At 53.2% G+C, this 21,592-nt stretch overlaps 2 long non-coding RNA genes across 2 annotated transcripts in view; one reads left to right on the forward strand and one right to left on the reverse strand.

The window, feature by feature from the left end:
• LOC125126350 (uncharacterized) overlaps positions 1-21,592 on the forward strand; it is an 89,234-nt gene that overhangs the window by 27,444 nt on the left and 40,198 nt on the right. The window contains exon 5 of the long non-coding RNA XR_007134602.1: positions 1,354-1,460. This is a non-coding gene — a long non-coding RNA (uncharacterized LOC125126350). The remainder of the gene's footprint in view (positions 1-1,353; positions 1,461-21,592) is intronic.
• LOC125126348 (uncharacterized) lies at positions 128-20,992 on the reverse strand. The gene is made up of 5 exons (XR_007134601.1): positions 20,784-20,992; positions 18,984-19,114; positions 2,993-3,240; positions 1,324-1,423; positions 128-776 (listed from the first exon to the last, which is right to left on the reverse strand). It is a non-coding gene; the product is annotated as an uncharacterized LOC125126348 (long non-coding RNA).

Genomic DNA, 21,592 nt, shown 5'->3' on the forward strand with positions numbered 1-21,592 from the left:
CTGGTGTGTGCTGAGCGCAGTCCTCGGCTCCGAGGGCGTGAGATAGAGTTGACCCCGGCTCTCGTGGTGTTTGGAGGCAGACTTAGAAGAAGAGCTTTACCAAGGAGTGTGACAGGCACCGAAAGAGGAAAATAAAGGCCTCTTTAGTGGCATGAGGGGCACCCACCCAGACCCTAGGGTGGCAGCAGGGATCCTCGGAGTATGTGCACGGGACAGCCTCGCGTTGCTGGGATGTCAGGGGAAGCTGGGGCTTGCTGTAGTGGGGCCAGTCATGAGCGGACTTGGGGGCCCCAGAGGGAAGCCCATACTCGCTTCAGAAAGTGAGCGCCGTGGTCCCACTGGGACTGCAGGCCAGGTGCGCTGGCTGCCTGTGGAGACAGGTTGGAGGGAACAGACTAGAGGCACAAAGACCTGTTAGGAGGAAGCCATGGGCGTCTGAGCAGGACGTGATGGCCTGAACTGAGGATGGGCGTGGCGGGAACTGATTCGAGACACGGCTTGGCCAGTATTTAAACTGAGAAATGAGACCGTGATGACCCTCAGGTTTTCAGCAGGGACAAGCTTGGGGTTAGGTTGTCGCCACGGGAGAAGCCAATTTGGGGGGGTGGGCGGATGAAGGCAAGTTCAGTTTGAGGCGTGCTGAGTGTGAAGGGCCTGTGCACACGCAGGCGGAAGCATCCAGGCGCAGGTGGATACACAGGTCTGAAATCCTGGGGGCAGTTCAGGATGCGAAGCTGGAGAGAATGCGGGCTTGGGCAGATTTACACGGGTGTGGCCTGGAAGAGAGAACGGGAAGAAGCGGGGAGCAAGATGCCCTTTGGGCCTAAAATTCTCACTTGCTGAGAATGAGGGGGAGTTGGGGGGGGGGGCTGAAGATAGGGAGAGAACATTTGCCACACCTTTTATGGGAGAAGCAGAGAATCTGACCCAGGCCCAGAAATACAGGGGCCCTGGTGACTTTGGGGGTCTGAAATCCACCCTGGCACTGACCTGTCCCCTAGCGGTTTTCTCCAGGACGTGGAAGCCAAGGATGGTAGGTTGCCCTGTCGTATCTGGGCTGCAGTCTTGCAAGACTACTGTGGCCAAAGGAAGTGAAGGGTGTGTAGCAGAGAGAGCTAACTTCACACATGCACACGCAGAGTGTATGGCCCTTCCACAGAATAGAGGGGCTTCCCAGCAGAGGCTACAATTCCCCACACAACCCCTCCCCATAGGTCTATGACATCTGCGAGGAGTCAAGTGACTCGTTCCTGCCAGTAGAATGTTGATCAGCGATGATGTGTATTTTCCAGCCCAAGTTAGTTAAGAAGCAGATGCACCTACCTCATCCTTCCTTTCTCTTTCTCGTTTGAGGCCTCCTTCGAAACCGCCTGTTGGAGTCGGCAGAGCCACAAGGGGGAAGGATCCCGGTCCCTGAATGATCCTGTGGAGGACAGGCACCACTGATCAGGAACAACCACGTGAGTTGTTGGTGAACAAGAAATCAACTCTATTGCCGGCGCCAATATGTATTTGGGGATTTGTTTGTTATGGCATCTAGCATTACCCAAACTAATCCAGGGTTTAAGGAAATGGTGGGGAGTTCCTGTCGTGGCGCAGTGGTTAACGAATCCAACTAGAAACCATGAGGTTGCGGGTTCGGTCCCTGCCCTTGCTCAGTGGGTTAAGGATCCGGCGTTGCCGTGAGCTGTGGTGTAGGTTGCAGACGCGGCTCGGATCCCGCGTTGTTGTGGCTCTGGCGTAGGCCAGTGGCTACAGCTCCGATTCAACCACTAGCCTGGGAACCTCCATATGCCGCAGGAGCGGCCCAAAGAAATAGCAAAAAAAGAAAAAAAGAAAAAGAAAAAAAGAAAATGGTGGGTTGTTCAGATGATTCTGATGGGCCAGGCTAGAGAAGCAATTGGAGCCTCTAGGGACAGAAGATCTTTGTTAAAGTGCAAGAGCAAGAGTGCAGAGAGGGCTGGAAAAACCTAGAAAGCAGAGTTCGAGGCCTCTGGTAGAATTCAGGGGGCTAAAATTTCAGAGAGAAGCAATCCCATAGCGTAGTAAGAGCCAGTGGGAGAAGGCGAGGAACATTAAGCAGGTCTGGGAACTGTGCTGCTGTGGGTCAGGAATCGCTTTGGACACTGTTATCTGTGACAGAGCAGGACGTGGGTTGGAGGGGAAGCCTCTGAGGGCTGGTCATTGTCCTGCGACCAGGGCACTGGGAAGGGGCGTGTTAGTAAAACAACTAGACTACCAGGACTGCCATCGCTCAGTCCTGTCTGCTGCCACGGCTGAATGGACCTGAGCAGGGTGTCTTGTCACCAGTGAGGACCTGTTCATTACGCCACAGAGATGCACACCTGAAAGCTGGTCCATGAAAGGAACACCTGTAAACACTAAGGCAGGCTTACTCCATCCAGAAACAGCCAGACCCACAGCAAGAGTGCTTTTTGCAGTTGGTAGAGCAGCTTGGCACTCTCCAAATTGCTTATTTACACATCTGTTTGAGCCTCATGGATACCCCAGGGAGAGATAGATAAAGACAGTGTCTCTGTGCCAGGTAAGGTCACCAAAGCGTTCAATGCGCGCGCTCAGGAAGGGGCGGAGCCAGAGCTTCCTAATCCTTGACTTGTGGTTTTCATTATAAAATTCCTTTTACAGACATTTTTAGACATTAACTACCCATCATTTTAAGGAGACTTGGGCCCCATCATGCCACTGGCAGCAGGAATGACAGGATGGCCTGCAAAGGCGCTTCCAGCTTGCGATTCGCAAGTCTCTCTGAATGAGTGGTTCCAAAATAAGACTAGGAATAAGAATGACAGAAAACTCAAAATAATAGTTGTGGAAATAAGAGAAGTTTATGTCTGTTTTTAAGAAAGTCTGCGGTAAATGTAAGGGTTGCTCTGGCCCTCCACAGATTCAGAGGGTCGGGGCTCCTTCTGTTTTGTTGCTCTCCTCTATTCTTGTACAAACTCAGTGACTTTAAACAACAACAAGCACTTACTATCTCAGACTTTCTGTGTATCGGGAATCCACAAGTGACTTTGCCGGGTAGTTCTGGCTTAAGTTCTCTCATCAGGTTGCAGTCAGGATGTCCGATGGAATTATGATCACACAAAGGCTCGAAGGCACTGCAGCATTGCTGGCCAATTGGTTCTGGCTGTTGGCAAAATGCCTCAGTTCCTTACCGCCTGTAATCCTCCATGGGGTTGCTTGAGTGTGCTTACGACATGGCAGCTGGCTTCCACAAGCCTAGAGCAAGTGATGCAAAAGAGAATAAGGCAGAGGCTGCAATGTCCTTCATGAGGTAGTCTCAGAAGTCATGCTGTCATTTCTGCAATAGTCTCTTGGTTACACAGGTCAGCCCTATTGAATACGGGAGAGAATGAAACAAGGACACACACGGTATCAGAACTGGAGAATGACTAGAGGCCGTCTAGGAGTTGGGCTGCCCCGTCTGCCGTCCAAAGAGCAGCTTTAGCCTCATGTTCTAGGAAGGCTGCGCTGACTCCAGCGATCACATCACGAAAGGTGCTTTCTGGCTAGCATGCAGGAACAAGAAAGGAAGAAGGGCGTGCCTTTTTCTTTAAAGGATACTTCCGAGAAGTTAGAGAACACTATCCTACTGATATCTCACTGACCAAAACTTAAGCACATAGCTGGAAAGGAGGCTGGGACATTTAGTGCTTATTTTGGATGCCACGTGCTCGGCCCGGCCAGATGTTGGAGGACCCCTGGCACTCTCTGCCACATAGGCAGTGTCGCTGTGTATATTTCAAAGGATGGGATGGGGAGGGCGCATAGACAACATCGCCATCTGGGGTTACTGACCTGGCTAAGGACTCCTGACCCATTTTGCCTGGGAATCACGTGTGTGTGTGTGGGGGGGGGTGGTGAAAGGACAGGCCAGGAGTGCAGATAGTGCTTTACCCTGTTATTAGTGAATCTCAGTGTCAAGAGAAAATAGTCCTTACAAGAGCTCAGGAGGTAAATGAGCATTAAAAACAGACCTAGTCCTAGAAACCCAGCCAAGAGTGGTCCCAAGAATTAAGACGATCCAGCAAATGAGACTATCATCACAGGAGGCATTGTGAGGGCAGCCTCATGCTGCACTCAGACCTGCAGGTTTAAATAAATTCTAGGCAGCCTGATTTACGATCCAAATGCAGCAGCACAGATGGGTAACTCTACCAGCTGTGTTTTTAAAAGATCATATGATTCCTGATCAATGAACCGAAGAGACCAAATGCAAAAGCATTTAGAGCTGAGCTGCACGTTTGCCCAGAGACCTCTTAGAGACCAGAGCCAGGGCCTGAGCAGCCAGCTGGGTGCTGACTCAAGCTGGGGGTGAGCCCGGCAGCAGAGCCTGGCTAAGCAGAAGATGACCCATCAGCCAGCCAGAGAATACTAAGCCCACAGAAAAGCTGCCCTGGCAGAAGGAGGGCAAGGCTCTGACTTGACTGAGTCACCAGTGATGGAGGGCACTGTCATCCTAGAGGAATGCAAAGTCTGGAGCAAAAAGCCTAGAGCTGGTACTGCCAAGGCCCCTGTGGCAAAGGCTGGCTTTCTCCTCACTGCCAAAGCCTGCCTGGTCCACAGATCCTCATTCTGAGGGTGGAAGAGGTGGACTGAGGGCTTAGAGGTACTTGCTTCAGGGAGGGTGGCTGGCAGTCTCCTACCTGCCATTCAGTGGCCCAAACTGGATGACGTCCCAGATCCTGAGTCGACACCTGGCCATCTCCAGATGAGGTGTCAGGACACCTTGGGCAGGCAGCACGCTTGCTCACCCGGGTCGCAATCCATGCTTCTCACTGCACGTGGGTTGTCAGTCACTACAGAGCAGTGAGGGGTCACCGCAGCTCCAGCCTTCCCCACTCTGCCCTTGCCTGAGCACCAAGTTCACAGAGAACTCGGGGGACCTCTCCAGATTGCTAGCTTTTTTTTTTTTCTTGTCTTTTTGTCTTTTTAGGGCTGCACCTGAGGCATATGAAGGTTCCCAGGCTAGAGGTCCAATCGAAGCTGTAGCTGCTGGCCTACACCACAGCCACAGCAATGCAGGATCCAGGTCTGCAACCTACACCACAGCTCGTGGCAATGCCGGATCCTTAAAGTGAGGCGAGGCCAGGAATTGAACCTCTGTCCTCATGTATACTAGTCGGGTTTGTTAACTACTGAGCCATGATGGGAACTCCTAGATTGCTAGTTTGAGGACCCTTTTAAGAGAGACACCTCAGGAGTTCCCTGGTGGCACAGTGGGTTAAGGATATGGTATTGCCACTGCTGTGGCTTGGGTCGCTGCTGTGGTGTAGGTGTGATCCCTGGCTTGGGAACTTCCAAATTCCACGGGCAAGGCAGAGAAAAAGAAAAGGAGAGACATCTCCAGGTGTGGCTGACATCAGGTTCCATCCTCAGGCAGGGGTCGGGGGTGTTGGGGGCCCAGGGGGACTGGTAGGGGTGGTGAGGCAGGACACAGCCTCCCAAGGTGGCCTGGAGCTGGCTTGGGAAATCAGGGACTGTGCTTTGTGGCTCTTTGTTGCACAAGTGCTTCGTGAGCACCTGCTCAGTGAGGCAGACACTAGGCTACCCCCGGCCACAGAGCAGAGGAAAGTTCATATGACATCAGCCTAGACCGCTGAGAAAGCAGAACCACAGAGGGTGCAATAGGCAGGGATGGGTTATGTACAAGACACAGAAAGTGGAGGAGCAGAGAGGTAAAGGAAAGCTTCACTTCGCAGAAGAGGGGATGCCTTAGCCCGGCAATGGGGACAGCAGGCCCCAGAGCTCTGAGGCCCCCAGAGGTAGAGGAAGGGATTTTCCTTGCCTGATGTGTTTGTGATACTCTCAAGTTCCTGGGCCTTCTCAGGGTGCAGTGGCCTTGACCTCTTTCCACTAAGCACCTCAGATGAGTCAGAGAGGGGAGAAGATGCTCCCTTCCTGTTCATCGGGTTTTCTTTCACCTCGGAGTCCTTGGTACCCATGGGGACCATAATTATGAAAGGGAGAAGGGCTCTTTGATCTTGAAGAGCATGCCCAAGGCCCAATCCATCTCTATTTAGGTCCTCAAGTGACCGTGGATGGCTCCCTGGGCATGACTGTCTCCAGCAGCCTCTGTTGGGGCAGGAGGCAGGGCTGGGAGGTGCACTGGGTGGGCCATTCCAGCCCACTGTCCCTGCTGTCAGACTCAGTCCCTTGAGGTGTCTGGGCCTCTCTGGAACCCTTGGGAACTCCCAGCATTGCCAAAGCCCCCATCCTGCCTCTTGCGGGTGGCCCTGCAGTGTGAGAAGTGTTATCCAGCTCATGCTGGCACATCCTAGTAACTATTGGTGGTGAACAGGCTTGCTTTCCCTCTAGGACCCAGGCAAATGTGATAGGCAAATGAATCACCAAAATCAAACAGCTGCTCTGTGGTCCTTCTATGAAGGCAAATGGAATTAGAGGCCCCAAGACATTCAGCGGGTACCACCTGGGTCAAGGTGGGCAAGTGTGACTGAACCAGAGTTATACTGGGATGTCACCCTGTCTCCAGCTACAGGTGGGCTGGGAACTCCCAGTGCCCAGCAAGGCTTTGGGAGGATTTGCAGTGCAGGTGGAGGGTTGGTCCTCCGTGCTGGGGTCCTGGCCAGCCCAGCTCATTCATCTCCTTTTCCCCTGATGGTTGCTCTTCTCACTCAGATGTCTCCTGGCAGGCCTGACCTTTCTCTCATCTTTGCCAGCTCCAGCCCCCAGGCCTAGCTCGGGTCACATCTCTCTGGTTCAGAAACCTCTTGGTATAAACTCCTTGGACTGTCATTCACGGCCTACCCACTACAGTACTAACTCACCTCTCACTGGTCTTCCATAAATTCCTCCTCCAGCTAAGTGTGCTCATCCTTTTTGGCCTCTGCCCATAAAGCTTTCTCATCTTGGAGCCCTGAATTGTGCTTTTACCTGGTCCAAATGCCTCTGTGCCACTGCTGCCCTCCTGACCAGGCCCAGCTCCAGAGCTGTCTCACCTACCACGTCTTCCTTGTCACCCACTTCCCTCTGAACCTGTGGCCTATGGGATGAAACTTTTTACTAGATTTGTATCTTTAATTATAGGAATGATGCACGCTTGTAAAAACATTCCCACATTACAGAAGCATACCCAGTAAAATGCGCGTGTGTCATCCCAACGCTCCTTCCCCTAGAACGCACCCCAGTCAGCAGCCAGGCATGCACATGGCTGCCCATGTTACGCAACAGGAGAGGGGGCCCTTGGGGACCTTCTGTCACCACTTGACAGGGTGGTGGCAGGTGGGGGTGGGGAGGAGCAGAGTTGGTGGAAGGTTTCAGAGAGGGGTGACCTCTGTTGACTTTGAAAAAAAATTCTCAAGGTCAGTCTGTGGAACCTCTTGGTTTCTGTCAAAGAACAGAGGCCCAGAGAGGCATTTCCAGTTTACAGAGGGTATTCATTCTGTTCCCCCAAGAGCCAGAAACTCAAGTTCAAAAGGCAGCCAGGCCGCTGGAGAATCCTCTTGGCCTGGCACCACCCCCACTCCAAGCCCGGACTGAGCCGAGGGGGAAGTCAGGCAGCCTTAATGGCATGGTCCCTCAGTCAGATAGAGAGGCAGAGTTTGAACCCTGCCCTTCCTTTCTCCGCCCTGGACCCTCGCCTGTATCCTGTAGGCCCTGTGTTCTGGTTAGTCAGCCTGGAACCTTCTACCCCCTGTGTGCCCTATGAGCAAAGCCTCCGTTCTCCTTAGGGCGTGGCTCAGGAGAAGAATCCGCCCAAGGTCCTGTTGGCCTCCTTAGAGGAGGAACTGAGGGAAGAAGCAGGGCTGTGCTGGCATCTCTTTTTCCAGAGACTCCAAGCCATGTTTCCAGGCAGTTTGAGGAGCCGGGAGTAGATGTCTTCCCCAAATAACCCGACGCCCCACGTCTCTCCCACACCCTCCAATTTAAATACATGTTAGGGAGTTCCCATCGTGGCTCAGTGGTTAACGAATCTGACTAAGAACCATGAGGTTGTGGGTTCGATTCCTGGCCTTGCTCTGTGGGTTGGGGATCCAGCATTGCCGTGAGCTGTGGTGTGGGTTGCAGACGCAGCTCGGATCCTGCGTTGCTGTGGCTCTGGCACAGGCCGGCGGCTGCAGCTCTGATTGGACCCCTAGCCTAGGAATTTCCATATGCCACAGGAGCGGCCCTAGAAAAGATAAATAAAATAAAATAAAATAAATAAATAAACAAATACATGTTAAAGGGGGAGAGAGGACTGGGGTGCATGAAGGAGGGAATACCCGACCCCAATTTAGGGATGTCAGGGAAGCCACCAAGGTTTTGGCCTCTAAACTGACCCTTGAAAAATCAGCAGGAGGTAGCCAGGGAAAGGATGAGAAGAGCATTCCACATCGAGGGGACACCACACTGAGGCAAAGACCTAGCGGTGAGAGGGAGCGTGACTCCGGAGAAACTGGCAGTTCCCTGAGCCTGTTGTGAGAGGGGGCCGTGCAGGGGTTGGAGAGGTGGACTGCCTGGGTGTGCAAACGCCAGGGCTTTGTCCCAGTAGCCAAGGGAAGTCAAGGAAGGCTTTTCAGGAGATAAGGGACATTTTAAACAGATGACTCATAGACCATGAGCTGGAGGTGATAAGTTGGGAGGAAATGAATGCCTTTGGGTGAGCAGTAAAGGTAGCCTGGACTAGAGCAGGCACAGTGGAATGTGAGATGAAGCAGAATTCAGCACAGCATGTGGCAGTGAAGGCGAGGAAGGGGCCCCCCGCCTTAGGTGCTGAAGATATAGAGCCAAGATCAGCACTTGCATTCAGCAGGTGGTGGTTAGCCGGGCTAGGCTCGGGATGTAGAGATCGGGGAGGTCCCCCCACCCTTCCAGCGCTAAAGACCTGAGGACCAATGGCAAGTGATAAGCCCCAGTCTAACCGCCTAGCCTGCTGACATCAGTGCAGACCTGACTGGGCACCCACATCTGGACTTGGGCATGTCATATATACAAAGAGGCTGCCAGACACCGTAATCCTGAGGCAGCCGCCCAGGTCACAGCTGGCCACTCCCAGCCCACCCAGGGCTCACCTGACCTACAAGCCAGAGAGCGCCAGTCAATCAGCAACGCTCCACTGTGTTGTGTGAATACAGGACAGAGATAGTTCACGACCAATCCCATTTCTACTCCTGCCCCGACCTAGACTCTCTACCGGAATAGTTTTTCTGTTGGGCAGTAAAACTTCCACTCGGCGCTCAATCTTTTGCCTCTAGTCTTAACTCAAGCCAGAGGCTCCCACCAGCCACAGAGGCCTGAAGGGTCTTCAGCAAAGTCGGGTACACCTTATATGTCCTTTGCACAGTTCAGGTATTCTGCCCTCTGTGGTTTGCCTTTGAGCTCTCCTGGGCACCTGGGGGTGCCATGAGTGGCCCAGTAGGGGTGAGGCTGTTCTCTGAGGCCACACATCTTGGGGGCACCGGGTTGTAGGATGTGCTGGGGGATATAGGTAGGAATCCAGGTAGGAATCCCAAAGCCCTCGTGATGGTTTCCAGCTCCCCAGGAGACGTTTCCTCTTTGGGCCTGTGCTTCCTCCAGCCTCAGGCCTTTGGTCATGCTCTTCCCTCTGCCTGGAATATTCTTCCCTTTCTTTGTCATCCTTCAGGTCTCTGCTTTCTCAGGGAAGACCTCACTGATTTCTTGATGCCGGTCAGACTTTTTTAGTTAAACAGTCCCATAGAGTCATGTTCCATTACTTCTTTCCTTTCATTAGGGGTTTTCATTTATTTGTTTGTTTGCTACTATTTGCCTCCCCCACGGACTGTGCTTTCCGTGGGAGAGAGGTTCTGTCTTGCCCATTGCCGTACCCCCAGCCCCTGGCAAGGGACCTGTCCAATAGTGGGCACTGAGTGAGGGCACAAATGAACAGATGGATAGATTCCACTTGGTGAAACCAAAGCTCAATTGGATGAGACCCTTTCCCGCGCTGACGTAATCTTCTAGAACTTTATGGTTTCATCCCTGAAGTAGGAAAAACATTCTCTGCTTGCTGCTCTATTTCTGCATCTAAAGTGACTCCTGTTAGCCTGATGAAGTTTGGGATGCTTTAAAAACAACTGGAAAGAAGGTTCCCATTGGGCTCACGGACCTTATTTTCTGACCCCTGGTCACATATATATGAACCTCAAGGTAGAAGTTGAGGCTGCGCCAGAAACCCCAAGGCCCTCTGTCAGAGCTGGAGTTAGATAACCCCTTCTGGGGCAGGATGAATTGCCAGAAGCCCCAGCCATGCCTTCTCAGGTAGGGCGGTAAAGGCTCTCCTGTGTTTTATGGTCAGGCGAGCAGGGTGGGTGAGTGTCACAGCTCAGAACTGGGAGTGGTGTCCTACCAAGGGCTCAAAGTGCTCTACTCATCTGTCCATCAGTTTTCAGCGATGGACTGAGGCAGGTGTTTTTCTGAGGCAGAGCGAGAGGCATGGCTTAGGGCCCATTGAGTAATCTCCCAAGATCCTAGGCTGCACAAGAAGGCTGCCTGTGTCCACTCTTTCTTTCACTGCTGTAGGCGGACCCCATCTCCTGAGGTCCAGATCCGCTTGTAAGATTCCCCAGGATGAGGAGACCATCTCTACAATCTTCCCAAAGGGGTTCTGCCCAGCCCTCCTCTCCCTGAGGGCCTGGACTACCCTTTCCTATCCACCCCAGTCTTGAGGAAACATGCTCCTCCTGGAAGGGACAGCTGCCTGGACTGGAAGGGTGACCTGTTCAAGGGGGAGACAGAGCCCCAGCCACATCAGAATTAGAGCCAGGATAGGGAGTACCAAGTCCTAACAAACCACTGAGGTTTTTCAAGAGGTGAAAAACCTAAGTGAGGAAAAGGAGAAGATATTTGATGCTGGAGGAGCCTTTTCAGTGGCTCATAATGCAATGCCCATTATACAGATAGGTACACTCCTGCCATGGAGACCTACCTCTGATGGAGGCCTTGGAAGAGCCGAAGATTTCAATATTTTAGAGAAGGGTAGCCCCTTGACCCCACTTTTCACTGTGCTAAGTCTGTGCCTTCTCCTTCTGTTCAGACCACCATTCATCCTTACTGAGTTGCCAGTTCCTTGTCACCATGGGACACCCAAGCTGGCCAGGCCCTCCTTAAAGTCACAATGGTCAATACAATCATGATCAAAATCCCAATGATGTTTTGTTTTTTTTTTTCATATATAGAAAAATCTACCCTAAAATTCATATGGAATCTCAAGGTACCCTGAGTAGCCAAAACAATCTTGAAAAAGAACAAGGTTGGAGGTTTCATACCACCTGACTTCAAAACTTATTTCAAAGCTATAGTAATCCAAACAGTGGAGCCCTGGCTCAGAGACAGACACAGACAAATGAAATACAATAGAGAGCCCAGAAAGAAATTCTCACATGTATAGTCAAAAGCTTTTTGACAAGGTTGCCAAGACAACTCAATGAGGAAAGGATAGTCTTTGTAACAAATAGTACTGAGGGAGTTCCCGTTGTGGTGAAGTGGAAACAAATCAAACTAATATCCATGACCATGTGGGTTCAATCCCTGGCCTTGCTCAGTGGGTCGGGGGATCCGGCATTGCCGTGAGCCATGGTATATAGGTTGCAGATGTGGCTCGGATCCCATATTGCTGTGGCTGTGTCGTAGGCCAGAGTTATAGCTCCAATTCGACCCCTAGCTTGAGAACCTCCATATGTTGTGGGCACGGCCCCTTCCCCCAAAAATAGTATTGGAAAAACTGGATATCTACATGCAAAAGAATGAAGTTGAATCCTTATTTTATACCACATATAAATATTAACTCAAAATGGATCAAAGCCCTAAATGGAAGAGCTAAATGATAAAACTCTTAGAAGAAAACATAAAGAAAAAGCTCCATGACATTGGATTTCCTGCATGTGACAAGCAAAAGCACGGGCAACAAAAGAAAAAATAGAGAAATTGGGCTTCATCACAATTTAAAAACTTGTGGATCAACGGATAATGCCAGCAGAGTGGAAAGAAAATCCATGGAATAAGAGAAATATGTGCAAATCATATATCTGACAAAGGGTTGATATCCAGAGTACATAAAGAACCCCCACAAGTGAACAACAAAAAAGAAACAAACAGCCACACTTAAAAATGGGCTAAGGACTTGAATAGACATTTCTCCAAAGAAAATATGCAGATGGCCAGTAAACATATGAAAAGGTGTTCAACCTCCCTGATTATTAGGAAATTTAAAATTAAAATCACTATGAGATACTAATTCACATCTATTTAGGTGACTACTATTAAAAAACAAAAAACTAAACTAAACAGAAAACGACGTGTATTGATAAGGACGTGGAGAAATCGGAGCCCTAGGCATTGCCAGTGAGAATGTAAAACGGTGCAGCTGCCATGGGAAATGATGGCAGTTCCTCAAAAAACTAAGAGTTACCCTACGACCCAGCAATTCCTCTTCTGGGTCCACACCTAAAAAAATTGAGAGCAAGAACTTGAACAGTTTGTACGCTTGTGTTCAAAGCAGTGACGTTCACAGTAGGCAGAAAGTGGTAACCCATGTACCTCAGTGGATGAATGGGCAAACAAATAAGGTGTATACATATGATGGAATAGTATTCAGCCTTAAAGAGGAAAGAAATTTGGACACAGGCTGCAATATAAATGAACTTGGAGAATATTAGGCTAGGTGAAATAAACCAGACAGGAAAAGACGACTACGGTACCACTGCTCTAGTTTGAGGTGCGTGGGATGGTCACGCTCCTAGAGACAGAAAGCAGAGAGGTAGTTGTGGGCTAGCAGGAGAAAGGGTGCGGCATTACTCCTTAATGGGCACAGAGTTTCACTTTGGGATAAGGAAGAAGTTCTGGAGATGGATGCTGGTGATGGTTGTACAAAAACGTGGATGTACCTTATGCCACTAAACTGTACACTTAAAAAAATAAGTAAGGAGTTCCCGTCGTGGCTTAGTGGTTAATGAATCTGACTTGGAACCATGAGGTTGTGGGTTTGCTCCCTGGCCTCACTCAGTGGGTGAAGGATCCAAGTTGCCGTGAGCTGTGGTGTAGGTCACAGACGCAGCTCAGATCCCACGTGGCTGTGGCTGTGGCGGGGGCCGGCAGCTATAGCTCCAATTAGACCCCTAGCCTGGGAACCTCCATATGCTATGGGCGCAGCCCTAAAAAAATAATAATAATAAGTAAAATGGTACATTTTATGTTATGTATATTTTATCATGATTTAAAAAGAGGTTGAGGAGTTCCCGTCGTGGCGCAGTGGTTAACGAAGCCGACTAGGAACCATGAGGTTGCGGGTTCGATCCCTGGCCTTGCTCAGTGGGTTAAGGATCCGGCGTTGCTGTGAGCTATGGTGTAGGTTGCAGATGGAGCTCAGATCTTGTGACTCTGGCGTAGGCCTGTGGCCACAGCTCCAATTAGACCCCTAGTCTGGGAATCTCCATATGCCGTGGGAGCGGCCCTAGAAAAGGCAAAAAGACAAAACAAATAAATAAAGAAAAGAAAAAAATAAATAAATAAAAAGAGGTTGAATGGGAATGAGGCATCTAAACTGTAAGTGTCCTCTTCTGGAAGCTTCTTCATGGCCCTAGGCGTTAGTGGGAGGGGCGAGGGCAGGGGAAGGGAGCTGTCGGTTCCCCACCGCGACCACCACCCTCCCCTTACTTCAGCCTCTCTAGCTTGTGGTTATTTCACATGTCCGTTCTCTGTGTGTTGTCTCAATGCTGACTGTCATTCTTAAAGTAGGTAAAGTCAAGAATAGAGAAATACTACACTAAGAGATGACAGGTGTTGGGGAGATAGATTCAGGTTCAGCAGGGTCTTCTTAGAGCCTAGGAGGGGGGTGGCAGATTAAAAAGTCTTCCTAGTCTTAAAAGATGAACAAGTGGCTGTTAAGAGGCCAGAGAGAAGGGAGAGTCATGGGCAAGCTAGGAGCACCGAGAATGAGACCTTTGTGGCAGAGTTCTCTGGTCGAGGGTAGCGGGAGATGGGGCTGAAGTCAGGCTGGGTAGACCTTTAACCAAGAGCATCCCCCTGGAGGATTTGTAGCACAAGAGAGGCCCATTTGACATTTTGAGAAGCTCGCTCTGGCTCTTGGGTGAAGAATGGACAGCAGGGGGCATGGGTAGGAGCAGGCAGACAGTGGGAGGCTGCTGCAGGCGTCCGAAAGAGAGGTGGTGGCCTCGTTGGAGGGCTGTGAACAGATTCTAGAGGCATTGGGAGAAAGAGATGCCAAGGCCTGCAGCTAGACTGGCCAGGGGGTTGAGGGGCTCGCTGCTCAGGGGGCTGGGGTGGATAGGTGGACGGTAATACCATTTACTGAGATATAACCAGCGGAAAGATAGGTTGCATGGACAAGGCTGGCCCCTGGTTGCTGTAAGTTGAGGGATCAGCTCACCTTTGCCAGTTACACACCACAGCTCATATACTTAGAAAGTTCTTTGAGTCTTGCCCTGACCTTCCAGCTGCAGCTGGGGCTCCAGCCGTTCCACGCTGCCCTTGGTGAGTCTGCTCGGTGCGGAGAGGTGGTGGACTGAGGCATGGGCTGGCGGCCAAGAGCTTGGGGGGCGGGCATGCCTCTTGCATGACCACCATCAAGCACGCCAACCTGTGGTGCCCGTCAGCCTGAGCCCGGGGAGCCTGTGCCGGGTGCGTGGGCCGGAGGACTGGGTATAGGAGCCTCTTTGCCCCGGGTGCTTCAGGTCCACACCTGCCCCTCATCCTGCCTCCGGAGCCCTCTCTCAGATCAGAAGCATCCCCCAGGGTCCTCGAGAAGGGCTCTTCTTCATGTTTCCTTCAGAGGTAGGAGGTGGAGAGCAAAGTCTCTGATCTTGATGCCAGACACAGACTCCAGGAAATTACTCACCAGAGGGCGAAGCTTCAGAAATGCGGGCGAGGGCCCTTCCCTATTATCTGATCAGAATGGCTGGTCAGCAGGGGCTGTGGCTCTGGGGAGCTTTCACTGGGGCCAAGGCCCTGCCCAAAAAAGCACAGCTCCTTCCAGGGCTGGACCGCCCTCCACCTCATCTTACCAAACTGTGGGTGGGGACCAAGGAGTCATGAGCAAAAACCCCATGGGATCTGCCCTTCTAGCTGACGAGCTGGGACTCTCCGAGGCCCCATTCCTACCCAAGGCTGACTTGCCAGGGGCTTGAAGGTTCCTCCAGTGGCTTCCTCACCCCAGATCCCTATTGTGCCCTTCCTGAAAGTGTCAATCAGTGCCACCGTGGCCTCCATCCTGGAAGCCGGCTCTCTGACCCCCTCAGGGGAGGATCCCAGCATTGGCCTCTCGTGAGCTTCCCTTTCCCCGGAGTTGGGATCAGATGACCAGCCTACCCAGGTTTCCTTCTCCGGGCCACCCGCCCCCTGCTCACCTCTCCTGGGCCTGGCTCACAGCCACATCTGGTGTAGTCACAGGCCCGCCAGGCGGTAAAGGCATGAGCCCTGGGAAGGGAGTCAGATGACCTGGGTTCCCGCTGGCTGGAACAGAGCCCGGGAGTTGTCCCAGCAGAGATGACGTTTTGGGAGTCGTTAAATCTGGAGGAGCAGGGCGGACTCCCCAGGGTAGGAGTCCCCCTTTCTACTGAGCAGAAGCCAGCGTGGTGTAGCTTTGAGAGACAGGCCTCCAGGGGAAGAGCCCTGTGACAGGGCGCCCTTTCCGCATCCTGCCTCCCGTTCTGCGCTCTTGCAGCTCGAGTGGTGGGGACGCCGTCAGTGTGGGACGGGATCTCCAGGATCCTCAGCCCCAGGCCTGATTCCGCCCTGGAGTCACACAGAAGCACCTGCCCCTGATCCCTTCCCCACAGTCCTTTGAGCTCCCTCAAACCACCCACTCCTGGCTGGGCTCCTGGCTTTGCTCCAGAGGGCTGGATGGGGTCAGAGGGTCCTCACAAAGCGGCCAGGGTCCACTTCAGGTGGGGGCTGGGCCTGGCCATGCGCAGAAATGCGGGGCTGAGGCCTGCCAGGAGCCAGCGAGAGTGCCAAGAGGGGTTGATGGCTGCAAGGTGAGGCCATCCAGGGGACACTCAGCTGCAGTGTGTTCTCCCAGCAGCCTCTGAAGGCTCCAAGGGCTCCCCCCAAATCCTGCAGTCACCTTCGTCTCCATTCTCAGCCATTCCCAAGAGCACTGGACTGTCGAGGGTGAGCCGGCAGGTGAGCAGCGTCGGGTCTGTCCCCTCCCTTCCTGCCATCCTTCTGCCTCAGGTTCTGGGCGTGGAACAGTAGTGGCCATCCCTGCCTGCCGTCCTACTCTGCGTGGTAAATGATGCAACCACATGCCAGGCCCTCCTACCCATGAGATTGAGTCCTGCGGCTCTCCTTAGCTGGGTGGCACTCCCTCTACTTCTGTGTTCAGACAAGGACTCTGGCCAGGGTGTGCCCGCCAACCCTAGGCAGCCCCTCAGGGCTTGTCAGGGGTCAAGCCATTTGCCTCTCCGGTCCTGGGAAAGCCCTGGGACAGGAAACCGAGATTTTCTGAGGCTGGACGAGATGGAGAAGGGCGTGGGGCTGAGAGGACCGGGAGAGGGCACGTACAGACCCTTCCCGCTTCACGCCTCGTTCACCAGCCCTCTCTGGCCAGGTGATCCTCCCACCTGCCACCACAGGAGGGATCTCTGGGAAGAAAAAAGCTGAAATCTCCAGGGAGGGCCTCTGGGTATCTGGGAAGATACGGTCAGGGATAGGAGGATTGCTAGAAGAAACCCCCAGAAAACAGCTGGGACCTAGGAAGGAGTCCCCATGGGCCTCTCAGCCGGCTCTAAAACTGGATGGTGGGCAGCCTCTGGAGGAGCCCGAGGGATCCTCACCCTCTCAAAGGGGACCTGATTTTTGCTGGGTCCAGGAGGTCAGCCTAGTACGCCTGGCACAGCCTCCCATGCTGCTGTTAGATGAGCCCTCAGGGAGTCCGACATCTGGGTCTTAGTGTCACTTTGGCTACCTGACAAAGTTTTGTGAGCTTCTGCCCCTCTCTGAGCCTCAGTTTCTGCATCTGTAAAATGGGTATCATCATTACCAGGGCTTTAAAGAAGTTGACTTTTTCCCTAAACATCTCCCTTCTCTGCCTGTCATTCATTCCAAAAGCCCACTCTCCTTAACAAGTTCTGGTTAAGTATTCCCCTAGTCAGTACTCCTGAAAGGTGGCTGGGGGCACAATGCAGTTCTCATCCTCTGGGGATGGGATGCATTTTTTTGATGCCATCAGGCCCTCCAGCCCCCTTCTCCAGAGCTGGCCATGCCCCTATAAATTAAGACCTCTTAAGACCTGGCAAGGGTGCTGCCCCCTGTGCCATGCCCAGATGACTCCAATCCAGTAGACTGGAGCCTGGGCAGAGGTGTCAACACAGCATTCCTTTGCTAACAGGAGCCTAAGCTGTCAATTGGCCCAAGCAGGACTCTGCCACTCTGCCACACCACCCTCTATTTCAACCGACACCTGTTGGCTGAGCCCTTACTTTGTGCCAGGCACCTTGCTAGGCTAGAAGGCAGAGAGTGGGCAGAGAGAAAGGTCAGCCACTGCCCCCATTGCTCCCCAGAGACCAGTGGCATCCTCATGCTCATAGCATTCAGGTTCCATGCTAGAAAATCCTTAAGGAGGGAACTTGCCCCTGGCAGCCAGTCAAGGAGGGCAGAGAGGTTCAGCCAGGTCTCCAGGCCCCCTCACCCCCTTCATGAGGTAGCAGTGCCATCAGATGTCTGGTCCAGCAGGCTGAACAGAGAGCATAGTCCCCTCACGTTTAAGGGAAAAGAGGATCCTGGGTTTGCTATCAGGCTCAAAAGCAGGGTGCTGGCAATAAATCAAGAACTGAAAAGCAGTGTCAGTGCTTCAAACTAAATTTCCAAGCCCGGGAAACAATTGCCCATTAAAATCCATCGGAAGAAAAAAAAAATCTATTAAAACTTCGGGAGAAATGCTTTGCTATAAATTAGATTTTTCTGCCAACCAGGATAATTCAATAGTTTCCCCTTGACATTCTCGAGATTGCTCTTTGGGGGATTATGATGCTTTGAAGTTGGGAGCGATTTGTTTCCAAGGAAAGACGAAGAGTGGAGGTAAGAGGGGAAGGAGGGAGGGGTCCTCCTCTGGGGACTCTGCGCCCCCGGACAGACATTTTCCCTGACGGCCAGGACTGCAGTGCAGGGCTCTGACCAGGGGATGCTCCAGGCCACACTTGACTCTGAAACGTGTGTGTGTGCGTGTGTGTGTGTGTGTGTGTGTGTTTTGGGGAAGATCTTGGGGTCCTCCAGTGTCATCTTAGAGTTAAGGCAGCCTCCGTCTTACAGTTTTTCTAATTAACTGTCTGAAACCTTCCTCAACTCGTATAGAACCAGGGCTGGTTTCAGGTGAAAGGTGCCCAGGATCACTTGGTTCTGTGCACAAGCTGGGCAGAGGTGGCTGCCTGTCTCCTCCCACTCTTCCTTTCTTTCTTTGCTGTGCAAGATTCAGCACCAGCAGGACCCTTCCCTTACATCCTGTCTACCTCCTGTGACTGGGGGCTTCAATCCTAGCCCCTGTTCCCCCCGGTCTCTCGGCACAGACCCAACACAGCCATGATACTAGACAGTCTCTGGCTGGCCAAGGCCACTCTGGCTGAATAAGGCAGCAGGCAGAGGGAGGGCGCCAGGCAAGGGCAGGGATCTGGGAGGACTAGGCCAGAAAGGCCACTGGGTACGAGCCTCCAAGACAACTATGAGGAAGGGCCAAGGGCCCTGAGTCAGGACCTGGGCAGGACAAGGCCCCAACGTCAGCCTGCCTGGCTGTGAATCCTCTACGGGCAAGTCTCAACATTTCCAAGCTTTGATTCTGCTGTCCGTTCAATGGGGGGTAAGACCAGTACCTACTTTATAAACAGATCTAAGTGCGGAAATGTGTACGACGCCCTAGCACCATGCCTGGCACACAGGGGGTGGTAGTTAGTCGTGTCTTAGGATAGCCCTTCCCACCACCGGAAGTGCCCTGCAGGCCTTTTCCTCTCTCCATTCTCTCCACCAGAATTTGCCTGTCTTTGGGAACTTACCTCCTAAAACAGAACCATGAAGAATGATGAGCCTGTAGAGCCGTGTTGTCTGCCAGGCACCAGCACACAGTTGTGCTACCAACAGTGGGATAGGGTGGTTGGTATCAGAGTTTTCTCACTTTGCAGAGGCCCTGGGAGGTAAGGTGACATTGCTCAAGGTCACATGTCTGGGGGAAGAGGTGTGGAGCTGGGACTGGGGCCCTGGTCAAACCAGTTCAACCACAGAGGCAGTCACTCATCCTAAAATCCATCCATCCATCCATCCTTCTTTTCTTCCTTCCTTCCTCCCCCCACCCCTTCCTCCCTTTCATCTTTCCTCCTTGCTCTCCTCCCATGAATCAGAGCCTCACAATGGCCACTGAGACAGACTGGCAAACTGAGGCAGGGCACTTGGGAGTCATCTTCTCTGAACCTCAAGGAGGACGATCCTGAGGCCCAGCATAAAGAGGTCAAAGGGGAAGGAAGTGGGAGCATCTGGGAAAGTTTCCACTTAAGCAGCTGTCAGAACAAGCCATTCACTTGGACACTGCCTGAGTCATAGAAGAATTAGGGGCTTTAAAGGTCATCTCGTCCCACCCTCCTTTTGAATCATTTCTTCCACAGGTGCTCCCCCACCCTAGATAACAGGAGGCTCACCACCTCCCAGGGCAGCCCCAGGGTCAGGGTGCTCTTTGCTCCTCCATCCGTGCTGGGGTTCAGACTTGACTTTCTGAGGCAGAGCCCTGGCCCTGAACCCATGCAGGCGGGGTCCAGCCAGCAGCAGTGGGGCAGTGTGCGCCTGCTGCTTCTTATTTGGCCAGGCCCCAGGTTTGGGGAGCTAGTCTGTGTGCAGGGCAGGGGCTTTCTGGAGACTGTATCTCTCCAGAGGGCAGGGTTGAGCTGGCAGGGCAGTGTTCCCTGGGGACCCAGCCCTGTGCCCAGCAGTTTCCCTCAGAGTGGAGGTCAAAGGGAAACTCTAGACAGGGGAACTTTGCTGCCATCTGAAACCAGGCTGGGAGTTCAGCAGACGCGAAATCAAGACCACTGTGTTTGCCTCTAAATGACAAAGTTTCTCCTGAGTTAGTCCCAGGCCAGGGGATGTCCAGGTTTCTGGTTTTGCCTTGGAAGGCATCCCCAGGGGACCTGCTAGCACCTAGGAAGGCAGGAGGTGGGGGACCTTGGGAGCTGGGAAGGGGCAAGAGATGTGGGGGTTTGGAAACTGAGGCCTTTACCGTTCAATAGCTGTGTGACCTTGAGCAAGTCCCTTAGCATCTCTGAACCTCAGTTTCCTTGTCTCTGAATGGAGGTAATAGTGGCACCTGCTTCAGAACCTTGATGGAGGTAACAAGACACGATGCCTGCGAAGTGCCTAACATATAATGAGCGCTCCGAAAGTGCCAGCCTTTGTTACTATTTGCAGCAGACGGGGAAACCCGTGGGAAATCCGGGCGCCTCTGGGAAGCTGGGGGTGGCGGGCCGGCCTTCCCGGAGCCCAGGGGCGGGGCGGGGCGGGGCGTCCCAGGCTGGGCCCCACCTCCTCTGTCCCGCTCCTTGGGGCCCGCGGAGCTTCCTTGTAGCCGCAGCGGCTGAGTCACTGCGGCCCGGCCTGCCTGCCGTTGGCCTTATCGCAAGACGTGCCTACCCCCGAAAGCCCCCGGCCTGCCCGCCGGGCTACATCTAGTTTGCGCCAAGTCCCCGCGGCAGTTCTGGAAAAACTCCCGGGGCCCATGGGTCTGGGGTGCCGACGGCAATTCTGGACAAACTCCGAGGGCCCCACGGGTCGGGCTGTCTGGAGGTATTCAGGAAGAGTAAGCCCCTTACCTAGAAAAATCGCCCTGTGCCGGCCGGCACAGCGCCCATCTTTCCACCATTAGCTAAACTTTCCTGGGGAGTAAGCGGTGCTCGCTGCAGATTTCTCTCTTAAAATGCGCATTCCCACTCGGCACTTTGAAGTGGAAACCAGAAGACTGGCGAAGGGGGCGGGTGGACCCTTGGAGCCCAGAAGGGTACTGAGGGGCCGGCCCAGGATTGGCTGCCTCTTAGCCCTCTCCCAGCCCCCAGGACTCTAGGGGAAGTGGTGGGTGGGGGAGGGGAAAACAGAGCCGACAGATTCTGTAAACAGAGCCGGTTTGGGCCTCGGCCAAGGACTGGGTGTCCTGGCCCAGGCTGGGTGTGAGGCCCATCCGCGGCTCTCCAGGACACTCCGCCCTGCCCGGCTGCCCCGGAGGTGCCCGGCCCACTGCCAGCTCCAGCCAGGATGTGTCTTCAGTTTGGGGAAGTGGCCAATTCCCACGTGGAGAGTGTGTTCCGAACGGGGGGGAGGGGCTTCTCCCTAAGAACCGTCATTGATCATTCATTCTCGCCAAGGGGGCAGATTCAGGCATGGGGGCAGCCTCCGGTCCCTGCAGAGGGCAGAAACTGGTACTAGGTTGTCACCCCCACCCCCATCTCCACCTCCCATCCCTCCCCCTGTTCTTCTGCTGAGGGAGGCAGGGTTCCTGTGGGGTGGGAAGCTGAGAAGAGGGGCTCAAGCTCCGAGACCCCTTCAAAACCCAGTCCTGCTCCCTTGGCTTCTTGCCAAGTGTGGTATCCCATGCCCGTGGCCTCTCAGGGGTAATTCAGAGAGCAGC

This window comes from Phacochoerus africanus, chromosome 4, assembly GCF_016906955.1.
Source record: "Phacochoerus africanus isolate WHEZ1 chromosome 4, ROS_Pafr_v1, whole genome shotgun sequence".
In the NCBI taxonomy this organism is placed as follows: domain Eukaryota; kingdom Metazoa; phylum Chordata; class Mammalia; order Artiodactyla; family Suidae; genus Phacochoerus; species Phacochoerus africanus.